Here is a 13,288-nt window from a genome sequence, read left to right as displayed (position 1 = left end):
CAGAGGGGAAAAGACATTTTACCCTAAGAACACGTGGCTTCCCACGTGGCTCCCCACGTGGCTCAGTAGTAAAGAATGCACCTACCAATGCCCAGGTTTGATTCCTGGGTTGGGGAGATCCCTGGAAAAAGAAATGGCAACCCATTACAGTATTTTTACCAGGATAGAGGAGTCTGGCAGCTACAGCCCATGGGGTCGCAAAAAGTGGGACATGACTGAGCACTTGAGAACACCTAATGACATGGGTCTTATATGGGCAAGAATTTTCAAAAATTAGATCAGCTACTGAGGAACTGAAAAGAGTATATACTATAGTTTGGACAGTGATGTACCTAGAATATGAAAGAAGGAACTAACTTCACCAGAAAGAAACACACAGACGCATCCTCAGCAGACTGTTAGGTTTTTGCTAAAATATGAAATATGAGAAAGGTTAGTTGAAGAGGTAAGAGCCTTCATTAATCTTGAAAAGTTAAGTTCTAGAGGCAAATAAAAATGCTATCCAACTTTGTCAGCAGATCATGCATTTTTCTAAACATTTTTACCACAATTACAGATGGACACTAAATTTTAACAGGAAGAATATAACCCCCCAGACCTCACTCTTAGTTGGCTCGTTTTTCTTAGTGCTTACCCCAGTGAAAACCTTGACCAAGTATATAGAATTATCTCTAGGTGATGTATAAGTCATGAAATTAGACCCATAAATATAACCTATTCTCAGAATGTGAATATTTATTTTAATGAAAATAAACTCTGTACTTTTTTTAAACAAAAATCAAATTCCTTGTTAACCATATTAGTTAATGTGTGAGAGTGTTGGTTTCTATGGTAAAGTACCATAAACTATAAAATGTATGCTTATCACAAGTCTGATGGTGGTGTAATTGACAGAACAATGCTAATACACACAGATGAGTCTCTTAACTCTTAGCTCTGTAAACCACAAACCAAGCAGCCTTCTGGACAGAGGTACAAGCTTTCTTGGAGTTCAAATCTTTACAAATTCAGTCAACTGTTGAAAATAATTGTGATTCTCCTGGTGTGTTACTTAACTTCAGCACATTCCTAGCCATTTGTTGTAAGGTTGAGTGTATCAAAGCTCAAATTTTTCTATGCCACCCAAGATTCAGGCAGGCCTGCCTGAGGTAACTTCCTAAGTGTATGTAACATGCTATAGTAAAATAAGTGATAGCTATGAAATTCTGAAAGAGATGGGAATACCAGACCACCTTACCTGCCTCTTGAGAAATGTGTATGCAGGTCAGGAAACAACAGTTAGAACTGGACATGGAATAACAGACTGGTTCCAAATAGGGAAAGGAGTATGTCAAGGCTGTATATTGTCACCCTGCTTATTTAACTTATATGTAGTGTACATCATGCAGAGAAGGCAATGGCAACCCACTCCAGTACTCTTGCCTGGGAAATCTCATGGACAGAGGAGCCTGATAGGCTGCAGTCCATGGGGTTGCGAAGAGTTGGACACGAATAAGCAACTTCACTTTCACGAGTTGGAGAAGGAAATGGCAACCCACTCCAGTGTTCTTGCCTGGAGAATCCCAAGGATGGTGGAGCCTAATGGGCTACCGTCTATGGGGTCACACAGAGTTGGACACAACTGAAGCGACAGCAGCAGCAGCAGCAAAGTACATCATGAGAAATGCTGGGCCCGATGAAGCATAAGCTGGAATCAAGATTGCTGGGAAAAATATCAATAATCTCAGATACGCAGATGCCTCTAGCTGCTAAGTCACTTCAGTCGTGTCCGACTCTGTGCGACCCCATAGACGGCAGCCCACCAGGCTCCCCCATCCCTGGGATTCTCCAGGCAAGAACACGGGAGTGGGTTGCCATTTCCTTCTCCAATGCATGAAAGTGAAAAGTGAAAGTGAAGTCGCTCAGTCGTATCTGACTCTTAGCGACCCCATGGACTGCAGCCTATCAGGCTCCTCTGCCCATGGGATTTTCCAGGCAAGAGTACTGGAGTGGGGTGCCATTGCCTTTTCTGAGATACATAGATGACACCACCCTTATGGCAGAAAGTGAAGAAGAACTAAAGAGCCTCTTGATGAAAGTGAAAGAAGAGAGTAAAAAAGTTGGCCTAAAGGTCAACATTCAGAAAACTAAGATCATGGCATCCAGTCCCATCACTTCATGGCAAATAGATGGAGAAACAGTGGAAACAGTGGCAGACTTTATTTTGGCGGGCTCCAAAATCACTGCAGATGGTGATTGCAGCCAATTAAAAGGTGCTTGCTCCTTGGAAGAAAAGCTGTGACCAACCTAGACAGCATATTAAAAAGCAGACATTACTTTGCCAACAAAGGTCCATCTAGTGAAGGCTATGATTTTTCCAGTAGTCATGTATGGATGTGAGAGTTGGACTGTAAAGAAAGCTGAGCACCAAAGATTGATACTTTTGAACTGTGGTGTTGCAGAAGACTCTTGAGAGTCCCTTGGACTGCAAGGAGATCCAACTAGTCCATCCTAAAGGAGATCAGTCCTGAGTGTTCATTGGAAGGACTGATGTTGAAGCTGAATACTTTGGCCACCTGATGCAAAGAGCTGACTCATTTGAAAAGACCCTGATGATGGAAAAGATTGAAGGCAGGAGGAAAAGGGGACGACAGAAGATGAGATGGTTGGATAGCATCACCGACTAAATGGACATGAGTTTGGGTAAACTCCAGGAGTTGGTGATGGACAGGGAGGCCCAATGTGCTACAGTCCATGGCATTGCAAAGAGTTGGACAGGACTGAGCAACTGTTTCAGATGAATTCAACTGATGAAATGTGATATACCTCACTTTAGTTAAATTACAAGAAATATTAGAGTTTTGATTTTAGAATTGAGCGTGAGAATAAGATTCAAAGATAAATTGTGATCATGACATTCCAATTTAATTAAAGTTCAGCTTTCCACTAACAGTTTGTTTCTAAAACTTTATATATAAAATGTTGAACTTGACAAAATCTAACTTTCAATCAGAGACAATTACAGATGTTTGCTTATCAAGGAGGAGTTCATGATCTGATCTATGTTTTGTTAAAAAATAACAACTAGTAGAAATATGAACCACAATTGTTTGGGGAGATACTGAAGTTCAGAGGCAATGTAATAGTATGCGAGGAATCATGGATGGCTGGACTTGTGGCTGGGAAAGGTATATGAGTAAAACTGAAAAGAAAAATAAAATTCAAGAAAAATGGAACCTGGATAAAATTAAATATGAAGCTAAGAAAGGTGAATGATTCAATGATGGCACCATGATCTCTAACATGTATAATTCAACCAATGCTACTACTGTATTATTAAAACCAAGGGGGAGAAGGTGATCACTTTATTGATTTAATCAAACTTACAAGAAAGTTTAAAATTTAATTTTCCATAATATTCTCTGTCATTTGCTTTGTGTCTGTTGTTTAAGTAAGTTTCGGTAGGAGACTGCATCCCATTTTAGATAGAGTCTAGGTTCTTGGGGTCCCACCACGTCACCCTCATAGGACTCAGCTACTCACCAGTGGACTTTCCAGATGAATTAATAGTGAAAACCCTTTGTCAAAGGAGGCTCATCTTATGATGGACTATATGCATATCTTAGAATTGTTTGAAAGAATAAGTAACATTTCTGAGGTGTCTAGTGTGGAATGCCTGAAACAGAGTAGAATCTCAATAACTGGATCTTCCCTAATTAATAGAAAAAAACAAATACACAAACAAAAACAAACTAAATCTTAAGGACTATGTACTTAAAGAAATAACATTAAAAATTTTTAAGTGACATTTTAAATATTATGTACTGTTTGTATCCTATAAGATTTTTAAAAATAATTCTGTATTATTACTAAATTGTATATAACCTAACAGTCTAATCAATTTTATGTCCATACTAAGTTAAATAGGAGCTATTGCTCACACTTAAAATCTAAAACCCAAACATATTATACGACTAATATAGCTACTACTGAGCCAAAAAATGAACATAATTGTATACAATTCCATAGATATTATATCTAGTATTGTAGCTCAGAAGTAAAGAATCTGCCCTCAGAGCAGGAGATATACAATGATACCTGGACAGGTGAAAGTGAAAGGTGCTCAGGCCTGTCCAGCTCTTTCCGACTCCATGGATTATACAGTCTATGGAATTCTCTAGGCCAGAATACTAAAGTGGGTAGCCTTTCACTTCTCCACGGGATCTTCCCAACCAAGGGATCGAATTCAGGTCTCCCACATTGCAGGCAGATTCTTTACCAGCTGAGTCACAAGGGAAGCAGTGCAGGAGACCAGGGTTCAATTCCTGGGCTGGGAAGATCTCCTGGAAAAGGGAATCACTACCCACTCCAGTATTCTTGCCTGGAGAATTCCACAGACCGAGGAGCCTTGCAGGCTACAGTCTATAGGATTGCAAAGAGTCAGACACAACTGAGCTACTAACACTTTCACTTTCATAGCGACTATTAAGCCAAAAAATTAAACATAATCGTATAAAAGTCTGTAAAGATATTGCATCCAATATTCCATTCTATAAATTATATGTATTGATGTTATTTATGCTTACAATGTTCTTTGATTATCAGTCTAGAACTGTGCTGTCCAACAGAATGCAACATGAGCAAAAAGCATAATTTTATATTCTGTATCAGCTACATTTAAAAATTGCAAAATAGTTAAAGTTAAACTTAATATGTTTCATTTATCCAGTATAGCACACATATCACAACATGAAATCAAAATAAAAATGATGATATTTTACATTTCTTTTTTCAAACTAAGTCTTCCAAATCCACTGTAAATTTTATACTTAAAGCATATCTCAAATCAGAAATGCTACACTTCAAATGCTCAAGTGTACATGGCACCATTCTACAAAATACTGTTGCTCATCATATAAAAATGTTGACATATTAATATAATTTCAACAACAATCAAAACAATCCTCCTACATTATCAAAATTTTAACCTCTACTTTACCACAATATCCAAATCAAGAAGAATTATTTTACCAATTTCACCTTCTGGACAGTTTTACTAAAATTATAAAGATTCAAGAAACTACTCATAACTAGATTCTTCAGGGAAAGTAATCACAGGAAAAGAAGTTAAGTTAGCTATTCAAGAGTATTAGATATATAAATTAATTAGATATATAAATAAATGTGCTCCCAATATGTCATTTCTAAGCAAGGTGGAGCCCCATATGATGAGAACACAGTTTGTTATGTTTTGCTGTAAATTATCTTTTTCTCTAAAAAGCTCAGCTCCCTGCATGTGGGGAGTAAATGATGAACGAGGACACTGTGAGAGTTCAAACATCCCTGTCTGTCATCTATTAGCTTTGTGGACTTAAAGTACTTGCCTTATTGTTATGTAGTCACACTGAGATGATTTTATGTTTATTAAATCTCAGTATAAAAACTTGGACTACTTGAATGCTTTTCCCTAAAAATACTTTTTTAAATGGTATTATATATGTGAAACAGAAATGATCTCAATAATAGTACTTCACTTGACTGTGTATCAGATGAAGAATGATGCTTCAGAGTCTCATGGAAGAACTCCAACACGGAAATTAAAGAATAACAGTACTTTCTCCACTCTCCCTTATGTGAAAGGCAATACAGAATAATATTTAATTCACTGGACTTAGAAGAATGCCGAATTCAACTGTCTAATTCCCCATAGCTCTATCTTCTATAGTTAAATCTAAAGAAAATTAGGCTGTGTAGATCCCTGCTGTGAATTATAGGTAAAGTGGAGAAAGAAAAATGGGTAGCTTATCCATTCAACATTTTTCCAGTAACAACCACTCAGAGACTGTAGAAAGGTGTGATCCAGTAAAATCCTTATTACCATGAAACAGGAAGAGACTTGACTGGAACAACTATAGATGTTATGAAGGGAGAAGGGCAGTCAATGGGGAATGCTAAGTTTAAGAATTCAAAAGATGTTACTAATTATACATATGTATTCATATATACATATACATATAAGTATATATATCCTTTTATACAATTAAGCCCTGAAAAGCATAGGATGATTCTAGAACAAGACTATTTGTTGTTGATCAGTTGCTCAGTCATGTCCAACTCTTTGCGACCCTATGGACTGCAGCATGCCAGGCTTCCCTGTCCTTCACAAGATCTTTTAGTAGCAGTAATTTTAAATTGAGGTCAGAATATAAAGGGTGTATCTATTGTGATATGTTAAATAACAAATGGGTACGGCACTGCATGTATGTATGGGAAAGTCGCTCAGTCGTGTCCGACTCTTTGTGACCCCGTGAACTGTAACCAACCAGGCTCCTCTGTCCATGGAATTCTCCAGGCCAGGATACTGGAGTAGGTAGCCATTCCCTCCTCCAGAGGATCTTCCCAAGCCAGTAATTGAACCCAGGTCTCCAGCACTGCAGGCAGATTCTTTACCATCTGAGCCACCAGGGCAGCCCAGTGGCTCAGATGGTAAAGAACTATTTTGTGATGTGTGTGACATTACAAAATAGTGAACTAAATGCACAGTTCAAGTAAGAAGTCATTTGAGAAAGAGGTAAGGTAGTTGGCCAGGTGAAAAAATCTTTAACTTAAATATAAAAACATGGCCCCTATTTCCATCTCTGACATTAAGTTGCTCTAGACACCCATTAAGTTTGCATATCTTTAGGGTTTTAGTGTGTTGTTTCTAACATAAGCAAGAGGATGAGAGTGAATTATCTCATATAACATTTCCAAAGGAACTGAAAAATATTGTCACTGATAAGGCACAGCACAGAGAAGCCCTTCATAACTACCATTTCATTTATTTAATGTAGATAGCTGATCTGATCATATTTGATCCACCAAAATTAAAAATTTTGATGATGTTTATATGCAAAGCACATTCTGCATTTGAGGCTGCATGATAAAAGAGTTCTATGTTATTTTAGGATCACAAAACTAGTCTTAAAGTTTTCTCCAAGTAAAATTACATGTTTAAACAGTGAAACTGTTGAAAGATTTTTATTATCCTGGTTTAGATTTGGGTTTTCAGCACATTACAAAATAAGCTTTTTTATATATTACATAACCACCCTATGGATAACACAATTAAATTACATAGTACTTTAATTTAAAAGTATAAATTGGAAATAGCTTTACTTCTATATCTTCTTAAACTATAGAATTTAACAGTACATAATTGACTCATGACTATAACAGGCATCAACTCATCTTAAAGAAAATACTGAAGCAATCAGACACCTCAAAATTAATTTGCACCTTTACTGTCAGGGAATTGAAGATTCCCTGGTATATATATAGTTGAACTAACATTTATACAACTGAAAGAATTAAGCTTAAATTAGAAATTAATTGAAGTAAACAGCATGCTATCCTTTAAAAACAAATATGTGATCTCAAGGGATTGGTGAATATGTTAACTGCTTTAGCAACTTCTGGTTTAACAAAGATGTTAACATTAATGTTCAGGAAAAAAATCTTTTTGAGTTTTCATTTATAAAGCTCTAAACTTGAGAAAAGTATTTTGCAACTTTATCAAAGAGATCAGCTACATAGAATGCAGAATAACATGACCAATCAGTCATAGCACATCATATTTTTATATCTATTGGGTACATTTGTTCAACACAAAGAGATCAAGCAGAGAAAATAAATAACAAATACTTCTTCAGACATCATTTGACCCAGCAAGTGTTAGACTCCCCTGGCAAATCACAGTGTCTGTACATAATAGAGTTAATTGCAAGCCTTCTTCTGTTTCAAAAACTAAAGTTGTGATATCAAGAGGAAAAAAAAGTTCAACAGTGATATTACATTAATAAGCAATTCCAATATTTTCCATCATTATTGCTGTTTGTCAAAACTAAGCATGCTGCTCCAAAAGGAAGAAAACTAAGCCTTTACTTTTGAACTCAGGGCCACAGGTATCAATCTAAAGGAATATATTTAGTATATAGTGATTGGATTCTCAAACCCCCTGGTTTGCAATATGGGCTGTATAGCAGTTAATTTTAAAGTCTCAATCCCCAGGTTCCATCCACATCTAATGATATGAGAATCTTTGGAGGTAAATCCTTGGCTTCAGTTTTGTTTTTGTTTTTGTGTTTTCAAAAATGTAACACATTGTAAATCAACTATACTTCAATAAATATGTGTGTTTTTCTGTGTGTGCACACACTCAGTCACTTCAGTTGTGTCCAACTCTTTACAACCCTATTGTTACAACCTCACCAGAGCCATGACAGGCTCAGAGAGGTGCACTAGGCCAAAAATAATCCCTGAGTCATGCTTCCAGGGCTTCCGGGGATGGTAACTCTGGCCAATCAGAGAGCTGATAACTCTGGCCAATCAGAGGGATGATGACTGGCCAATCAGTAAATACCAAGAAACCCCTGCAGCCAATCAACCCTTGCCAACTCCCTGTCTTTGTTCTAAACTTATAAATACTGCTGTAAATCTGGGCTCGGGGCTCTCGTCAAGACTCCACTGGCTCGAGCTGGCAATAAAACCCCTTTATGTTTTTGCACTGCTGTGGACGTCTTATTCTCTCAGTTTTGGGGACTCGGACTCTGGGCATAACATTTGGGGGCTTGTCCGGGATCCCTTTAACTGGGAAGAATAACATTCTCCCGGTAGAAGGGGTTTCCTCACTAGGAGGAGAGATATCTGAACACCGGTGTTAGTTTTGGATTGAGTTCAGCGTAAGGCCAAGGCCCAGTATCATGCCGGGGAGGCGGCTGGCTCTGGTTACTGGATTAAGTCCGGCCTAAGGCCAAGGCCCAGTATCATGCCGGGGAGGCGGCTGGCTCTGTGAACACCCTGCAGGTAAGACTGAGTGCATTGTCGGTGGCCACCTTGCATTTGTTATCTGTTTGTCTATTTGTGGTGTCTGCATTGCTCTTTGTGTGCTCTGTTGGTTCCCAGTGTACTTTTCTGTGATCATGGGACAAACAACTTCTACTCCTTTATCTCTTATGATTAACCACTTCTCTGATTTTAAGTCTAGAGCACAGAATCTATCATTGATGGTAAAAAAAAGCAAGTTAGTAACTTTTTGTTCTGCCGAGTGGCCTGCTTTTGATGTTGGCTGGCCACAAGAAGGCACCTTCAGCCTGCCTACTATTCGAGTGGTCAGAGAGAAGGTGCTCGCCCCCTACCCTTCAGGGCACCCAGACCAAACTCCATACATTTTGGTCTGGCAGGACCTGGTGGAAAACCCCCCGGCCTGGCTAAAACCTTTTGTTTTTCAGCCCCTCACTTCCCTTCCCTCTTCCCCGTCCTCGGCTTCATTACGTCCACAGGTACTAGTCGTAAAAGTATCCAAAGAAAAATGGCGCCATTCTCTGAAAAACCTCAGGGCCTCACTGACCTTTTAGAATCTATCCTTTTCACCCATAACCCCACCTGGGATGACTGTCAACAGTTGTTACAAGTGCTCTTTACTACAGAGGAACGTGAATGGATCTTGTCAGAAGCATGAAAAAAAAAATGTGCCAGGGGTAGATGGGAGACCCACTACGCAGCCTAACCTGATTGATGAGGGATTTCCCCTGACGCGGCCCTGCTGGGACTTCAAGTGTGCTAAAGGTAGGGAGCGTCTCCGAGTGTACAGCCAGACTCTCATGGCCGGCCTCCGAACAGCCGCCAGGAGGCCAACAAATTTGGCTAAAGTAAATCTGGTTAGACAAGAGCCAAATGAGAGGCCGGCACCTTTCCTTGAGAGATTAATAGACGCTTTTAGACAGTACACCCCTATGGACCACAAGCTGATGAGTCGCACGCAGCCATCATGCTAGCATTGAATCAGGCAGCCCCCGATATCAAGAAAAAACTACAAAAAATAGAGAGGTTGGGAGAGCAATCCCTGCAAGACCTGGTGAGGGCAGCAGAGAGGGTTTTTAATCATAGAGAGACTCCAGAGGAAAGGGAGGAACGTGTTAGGCGAGAGGAAAAAAAATTCAGGGCCTGACACCCCTCCCCGAGTCCTAGATAACTATACATGTGGAGGGGAAACCGGTTGGCTTCATGGTAGACACGAGAGCTCAATACTCGGTCCTTAATCAAAAAGACAGACCAATGTCTAAGAAGACCAGCTGGGTACAAGGGGCCACCGGGATTAAACAATATAGATGGACTACTAAACGTCAAGCGAACTTGGGGGCCCAGCAGGTGACCCACTCTTTTCTTGTGATACCAGAATGCCCAGCACCCTTGTTGAAAAGAGACTTACTATTTAAAGTCAATGCCCAAATTCACTTTGACCACAGAAAGATATCAGTTCTAGATGGGACCGGACATCCCATAGAAGTTTTGTCTCTGGCATTGAGGGACGAATACAGACTGTATCAGCCAAAGCCGCTCATGGCCATTGACCCTAATGTACAACCTTGGGTCCAAAAATACCCTCTAGCCTGGGCAAAAACTGCAGGGGTAAGACTAGCCAAGCAGAGGCCTACCAACAGTCGGTATACATTCGGCACCGTACACATCCAGGGCCCAATATATAAAAAGCGGAGGTTTTTGGACAGCCAAGGAAAAAGTTAAAAACCTGCCTAAAATCTGCAGACTTTTAACAGCCGTCCAACAGCCTCGAACAATGTCAATAGTACATGTCCCTGGACATCAAAAGGGAAGAGACATTAAGGCTCAAGGCAAGCGAGCTGCTGATATGGCAGCTCATGAGGCAGCTAACAGAGACTGCACAACCCCTATACTAACTGTGGGGCTGCCACCCCCAGGTATGGGAACCTTGCCCCCAACCCCCCAGTATTCCTCTTCTGATCTCAATTGGATTCAAAAAAATGCCAGCCCTCAGGAGGGCAAAGACGGATGGTATCGAGACCAAGATGACAACTTGATACTTCCCACCAACTTGGGTCAACACCTCTGTACACACCTACATCTGACCACCCATCTAGGAGAAAAAAAGACTCTAACCCTCTTACAGACAGCACGTTTGCGGTTTCCCCGACAACAGGTGACTGTACGAGATATGGTCCAGGCCTGCAAAGCGTGCCAGATGATGAAGCCGGGAAAAGGACAGCATACGGGAATGAGGTGCCGGGGAGAGAGGCCAGGGCAACACTGGGAGATAGATTTTACAGAGGTAAGACCAGGCAAGTATGGGTACCGTTATCTGTTAGTTTTGGTAGATACTTTTTCGGGGTGGGTGAAAGCATTCCCTACTAAGAGACAAACAGCAATGATAGTAGCTAAAAAGATCCTAAAATAAACAGTACCTAGGTTTGGGCTGCCAGTGACTCTGATAACGGGCCTGCCTTTGCGAGTCAGATTGTACAGGGACTGGCCCTAGCTCTGGGGACCAAATAGAAGCTACATTGTAAATACAATCCCCAGAGCTCAGGACAGGTTGAGAGGATAAATCGGACTCTAAAAAAACTTTGGCAAAATTGGCAGTAGAGACTGGCGGGGACTGGGTGACTCTCCTTCCCTTCACCCTCTTCCATGCACGTAATACCCCCTACAAGCTGGACTTAACCCCTTTCAAAGTTATGCATGAGAGGCCCCCTCCCATATGCCCTATCTTTAAAACTAAAAAGCCCTACTATGTGCCCAGGTGGCCAATATTACAAGACAAAATACAACAAATTAGATTGTGTCTGAGACAAAAGATGGTGGGTTTGTTCACACATCGGGCTAACTCCATGTTTACATGCATCAGCTTTTCTGTATAATAGTGACTGTAATGCCCAAAATCCTGTACCACCCTGAAAAGATAATGTACGACTACTGGGCCCAAAAACAAACACCCGGCTCATTACGTTTATAGAAGAGCATATTAATACAGTTCAACTATTTGTGCTTAGACAGCAATATCAAACTGTACCCCAAAACAAAGAGGAAGATTCCTCTAAAGACAGGGGGGAATGTTACAACCTCACCAGAGCCCTGACAGGCTCAGAGAGGTGCACTAGGCCAAAAATAGCCCTGAGTCATGCTTCCAGGGCTTCCGGGGATGGTAACTCTGGCCAATCAGAGAGATGATAACTCTGGCCAATCAGTAAATACCAAGAAACCCCTGCAGCCAATCAACCCTTGCCAACTCCCTGTCTTTGTTCTAAACTTATAAATACTGCTGTAAATCTGGGCTCAGGGCTCTTGTCAAAACTCCACTGCGCTGGATGAGATGGGAGCCCTGGCTTGAGCTGGCAATAAAACCCGTTTGTGCTTTTGCATTGCTGTGGATGTCTTATTCTCTCAGTTTTGGGGACTCGAACTCTGGGCATAACACCTATGAGCTGTAGCTGCCAGGATCCTCTGTCCATGAGATTCTTCAGGCAAGAATACTAGGATGGGTTGCCATTTCCTTCTCCAGGGGAATCTTCCCTACATAAGAATCAAACCCACATCTCCTGTTACTCCTGCACTGGCAGGCAGGTTCTTTACCACTGAGCCACCTGGGAAGCCCATATGTAATATATAAATGAATATATATATATATATATATATATATATATATATATATTACACTTAAAATTTAATGTAAAATTCATTAAACTGTATATTTAAAGTGGGTGAATTTTATGGCATGTGTTATATCACAATAAAGCCGTTTTATAGATATATCAAAAAAATGACAACCTAGAGGTATGTGATGGGGAGGGAGAAGGGGGGGAAGTTCAAAAGGGATATATGTATACCTACGACTGATTCATGTTGAGGTTTGATAGAAATCAACAAAATTCTGTAAAGCAATTATCCTTCAATAAAAAATAAATCAATTAAAAAAGAATCAGACAAAAGATTAAAAGAAAAAAACTGAGAAATAAAAAATAATAACAAATTTTAAAAACCCCTAAATACCTCCAGACAATTCTAATATGTATCCCGGTTGACAACCAATGGTCTATAAGGCTCTCATCTTTCTTAAAACAGTCTAGTAGAGATCCTTGAGACTGTGTAAAATGTTATCGATATTTTCTTTATTATAAAGCACTCAGCTAGATCTATTCTTTATCTAAGATTTTTTTGACATGGACCATTTTTTACAACTTTATTGAATTTGTCACAATATTGCTTCTGTTTTATGTTTTGATTTCTGGCTGTAAGACATGTGGGATCTTAGCGCCCCCCAACCAGTGATGGAACCCTCACCCGCTATATTAGAAGATGAAGTCTTAACCACTGGATCACCAGGTAAGTCCCCTAGATCTGTTCTTAATCAAAAGTGCCACTCGTCAGCTAGAGATGCATGCTGACTGCATAGAAAACCAAGAATTCTATGGAAGTTAAGAGCTGCCAACAGGCAGAGGTTTATTATTTCAAATTA

Source organism: Ovis canadensis, chromosome 17 (genome assembly GCF_042477335.2).
Source record: "Ovis canadensis isolate MfBH-ARS-UI-01 breed Bighorn chromosome 17, ARS-UI_OviCan_v2, whole genome shotgun sequence".
Taxonomy (NCBI): domain Eukaryota; kingdom Metazoa; phylum Chordata; class Mammalia; order Artiodactyla; family Bovidae; genus Ovis; species Ovis canadensis.
Note: the sequence above shows the minus strand (reverse complement) of the source record.